Genomic DNA, 5,367 nt, shown 5'->3' with positions numbered 1-5,367 from the left:
GGGAGAAGCTCATCCAAAAGGCAAGCAAAGTCAAAGCTGACCGCAGTTACAAACACATGTCAAGCACATGACCGACGATTACAAAAAGTGTAGCATTATCTCATTTAGTGTGAAACTTGTTTTTGACACCTTGTTTGAATTATTTTGAATGTACCAAGTAGTTGTGGGGTATCAACTACATATGATAAGATCAGGTGAAAGCCAACAAGTGTTTTATTCATATCACACCACTTGTCGGTAGTTGGCTGCACATAGTATTATAATTGTGCAGGCTGCCTAATGGTGTAATTCGGATTTAATTATTCTAAGTATTAGGGAATACTAATTAGAGTGTCAAATATAAGTTAAGGTCTAGCGTGATCTTATAGTTCCAAGGTTGATACGAGTAGGGAGTGTTCTTGTATTCACTTTATTATTACAAACTGGAATAATTAACTTTTCTGTAAAGCTGGTTGCTTTGTCTCATTTTATATTTGTGTGTCTTTATTACATTGTTGCTTACTATTTTATGTTGCTTAAAACGTCCAGAGTTGGTCTCAAAATATTGCTGCTTATTTTTCGAGTTAACTCCAAAACAATCCTAAATTTGGCTAAGTGTTGGAAGGCTGGAGTCGACAAGGTTGTTGGCTGCCAAAGTGGGTTAAATCAGTGAACTATTTATGTTCTTTGATCATCCCCCTTACAGACTCCTAGTATAGCTAATATAAGATCTTTCCTATATAAGGAGCATGTACTCAAAAATTTAATTATCAATACAATCTTTAATTTCTCTAACCCTGAGAAATCTACATTCCTCAGTCTCCAATATACTTTATCTTCATCTCCACCTCCAGCCCCATACTATTTAACTAAATTATATACAAATATATTTAGAATAATGTTTTTATATATGTATATACTTAACACAAAAATATAAATACAAATTTCATCAGCTATTTTTCTGAAAAACATATAAAATTCTATATTGGGGAAGGAGGGCAGAGTGGGAGAATTAAATAGTTAACATGGGTGTGAATGTTTGTTAGTAGGAAACAACTTACTGAACTTTTACGAAGATCATGACTATGATATATAAAATTAGAAAAAAACATTAAAACATGTGGCAAGCAAATGGGTAGTACATATATCCATGTGATGAATATTTTGTTTGTTGCAAAATATATATATATATATATAAACTTTATTGATAATTCCTAGTTAATCTATTGTTAATAAGCTTTTAGTAAATTCATTTTTTTTAATAATATATCGCTACTTCATAGCTAAATGAGATAATCATAAAATTTTTAGTGTTTAGTTATAAAATTATGTTCATCAATAACCATAATGAACTTATTATGAAGGTTGGGCAAGTGTTCTTGACAAAACCAATGACATCTTGAATATAATTGTACAAATCAAATAACATGGTTTTTCACTGGAATCAAATTCCATAATTGACACGCTAAGCATATATTATTGAAAAGAAAAGTTTCTAACTGACATCCCTCCCTTTACTTAATCCTCCAACTAATTTTCAAAGATAATACTATACATTAAAATCCTCATATCAATTATTATTTCTAAAGTGACACGCAAAGTTCAATGTAAATAAGTAAAAAAAACCGAGGGATCATATGTATGGTCAATTTTTTAAGGGCAACTTTCACATATAGCAAATACAAAATTTATATTTGTATGCTATAGCAAAGTTTGCATAATTGCGCTTCATAGCAAACATATATGTGTATAATTCGCTATACATATACAATTGAAACGAATTGTATAAAATAAATTATATAAAACGAGAAAGAGAAAAATTATATACGATTTGAATTTGTATAAAACGAAAAAGAGAGAAAGGAAAAAGAAATTGTTTATATAAGTGTATATTGGGAATATGTATATAAATGAAAAATAGAACTCGTTGTAGTTTATATACATATACCTATTGGTGTTGTTCGGAGTTGAATAAGTATATGAAATTGTTGTCTATTTTTTCAAATTTGTTTATTTATACAGTGAAGATTCGTCCTTAGTTTGGACGTATGATTCTGTGTATATACATTATACAAACAGATTTTAATTTATTTATGTGTATAAGTTTGTGTAATTGTATATGTCTAAATGATCATTATACAAAAAGTATCCTTATAAAAAAAATAATGCATAAAATTGTATCAAATGTAAATGTTTATATTGTATATACAGAGAAACTGTTGTGACACTACTAATACAATAACTATTAATGTATTAGTGGAACTGTACATTATAATTTTAAAAAATTGTGTATAATTAAAATTTATATCAGTGGAAACTATATATAATTTTTTAAGAAAATTCTGATTTGGGGAGAGATTTTAGGAGAAATTGAAAGAAATTGGGAGAGTAAAAATAGCTAATGAATTTGTATAAAAATAGAGCGTGGGCCCCAATCAATTGAAAAAAATTGATTTGGGGAGAAATTTTAGGAAAAATTGAAAGAAAATGGGAAAGAGAAGACAGGAAAGGATTTGTATAAAATAAATCTTCCGCTTTTTTTTTAGATGCGTGGGTCCCAATCAAATTGACAAAATATGTGCAACATTTGCTGCGCAATACAAATAAATTAAATAGTAGCTGTAGGATTTATTTTGATTTAAATGTTTGCTATTATGTACAGTTTTCCCATTTTTTAATGCTTAGACTGGTTTATCTAATTCATTTTACTTGTCATATTTTACTATGCATATTCTTCAATTCAATTTAATACTACTCTCTTTTCACAACATGAATATCTCACCACATCTTTTGAGTAAGGTAAAGATGTAAACAAATAATAATTTATATTGTAATTTTTAAAATGATAATTATTTTGGAACAATTTTTTATAGTAAGTATGACAGTATGAAAATAGAATGGATTTGAGGAATCATAATAAATATTGAATCTCCTTGACTTTTTATACATTTGTTTTTTATATTTTGATTCACTTAGCGAATTTCTGATTATGTCTCGTCAAGATTTTTCCCTTTTTTCTAAATTGAATAAATTAGAACCCAAGTTGATCTTTCTCTATTGATTCGATGATGCTAAACAATAAAATTGAGGACCTAACAAATCAATTGAGTCCATTGAAAATGTATAATCAACTTGGGTGCAAAGGGCCATGAGAATATATTGCCATGTGATGATAGCCTCTTTCACATGAGAATAGAGGTCAGCCTTGATTACCAAAACAAACCATCCATTTTCCAACTTTAAACATTAATTCTTCTTCTCTCTTTTTTTTTTTTTGGACTTTATATCAACTAAGAATCTTCCCACTATTGAGGAATGAGAGAACATAGTGAAAAATAATTATGTTCTTGTTAGATAGCTTGAATTATAAACAAATATACAAAGTGGGATTGCTCAACCTCCCAAGGCAAAAAATAAAATTGAGTTTCAAAAGTATGAACTTTTTTTTTAAAAAAAAACGTAAAATATACTGATATTTAGTTCTAATTATTATTTTAAAAAACACATGTACATTTATGAAATAACCAAAATATTTGTTGTTCAAACTCTAGTGATCCTGACTGATTCAAATTTATGAAATGAAAAATCTAATATATAAAAATTCTTCTCTGCCAAAAAAGACTTCATTAATATAGAACTTCTTTGGGAAGTGGCTATAAGTCAATTGCTAATATCCACTAGGTTACTTTGTTGTAATCTGAGCAAAGTTCATTTTTATAATCTCCTAAATAATACCATTATATAATCAAATATCTTTTCGCAAAAATATAAAGATTAAGTGTTGATAAAAATTATAAGTGTTTGAGGTTAATTTACAAATAAAGCAATTACTTATGATTTTGATTAATTTAAAAAATGTAGGAAAAGCATAAATAAGTCAAAAAGTACTATGCATCTCAATGTTTGATTATTCACGTCTCAAACCTTTCTTTTATCACCTTTTGTTATTCTATATACTACTTAATGATTCTATATATACTACAGTTGTAATAACAATTGTTGTCTTAAAAACATTGTACAAAACCTATAGCTTGTTAATTCCACCTTCCAATTTTTTTTTTCTTTTTGTTCTACTTCTTCACTTACCAATTCCTAGCATATATAAACTACTATGGTTATTGTAACAAACACTAAAATCATTCAATTTTTTGCTTTCATCCTTGTGTTGATCTTGTTTAGTCATGAAATTTTATGTGTCGAAGCAATTAGGCACCTAAAGTCGAAAAAAACGGAAGTGGTAAGCGTGGAAATTTCAGTATCATCAAGACAAATAGTTGTCACTTCTGAGACATTCAATAAAATTGGAAAGATACAGAAAAGTTTAACATGGCTTCCGAGCAAAGATGACATACACAAATCGATAAATGATCCAACAGAAGCAACAAAAAGTGTAAAAGTTGTTGAGAAAATGGATGATTTTGGACCAACGGGGCCAGGGCACAGTCCAGGAATAGGTCACTCCATTCACAATTAATGTGTATTTCTATACTTGAATTTATTTTATGCTGCGTGAGATATTTGTATATATTAAAAATTTAACTTATGTACACTTGCAATGTAAAGGGGTTTTACATTATATATATACTTTAATTTCAAGTTATTGATCTCATTCCTACGAATGGCTATGCATAGTTATCTTTTTAGTAATCTAATCAAATAAAATTTTCTTTTTAAGTTGTTTGAAATTAAACACTATATTTTTTCAGTTTAATTTTGAACTAACCTCTTCCTTCCAAATTATCCATGTTTTATTAGTTTAGTACTTAAACTATAAAATGTTGTTGTTAATCCATATACGGTAAAACCTCTATAAATTAATATTCGATAAATTAATAATTTCCCTAAAATAATATTTTCCTCTAATCCCGACTTGGGCCAATGGAAAAAAATATGAATTTCGATAAGATAATAAGATAATATATTTACAAAAGATCCCTATATAAATATATGATCCCATTGATATCATAAATTAATATTTTTTTAAAAGTACATACATATTTAAGACAATTTAGTGATATATGATTCTATTGTGTTCAATTTTTTCTTAAAATTTAAATCTAGTTGAAGCTCATCATCTCTAACTTTTCTTGTTGCATTCAGAGCTCCAGTGTTGTCTTTTCGAATTGCACCATAAAATTGTGAAGAGTTTTAGGTGTTATAAGTGCTTCCTTACGCGTAACTAGTTCCAAAGGTATATTATCATCTTCAACTTTATCATGAAAGTTGTTTTTTCCGATAGTTTCCACAATTTCTTCTAAGTTCTAGACTTCTGAACATGTATCACTTTCACCTGGATAATCCAAAAGGTTATTGACATCCACTTTATTGTGGTAATTAATATCATTAGTCATGATCTAAAGTTATGAATGGCGTTTTCACAGGTGGGTT

The 5,367-nt window shown here is 28.0% G+C and overlaps 1 non-coding gene across 1 annotated transcript; it reads left to right on the top strand.

Moving 5' to 3' along the window:
• Window positions 1-4,255: 4,255 nt before the first annotated feature.
• LOC114076613 lies at window positions 4,256-4,358 on the top strand. Its single transcript, XR_003577671.1, has one exon. It is a non-coding gene; the product is annotated as a U6 spliceosomal RNA (small nuclear RNA).
• The last annotated feature ends 1,009 nt before the right edge of the window (window positions 4,359-5,367 follow it).

Source organism: Solanum pennellii, chromosome 3 (assembly GCF_001406875.1).
Source record: "Solanum pennellii chromosome 3, SPENNV200".
NCBI lineage: Eukaryota > Viridiplantae > Streptophyta > Magnoliopsida > Solanales > Solanaceae > Solanum > Solanum pennellii.
Note: the sequence above shows the minus strand (reverse complement) of the source record. Positions and strands in the feature narration are given on the sequence as shown.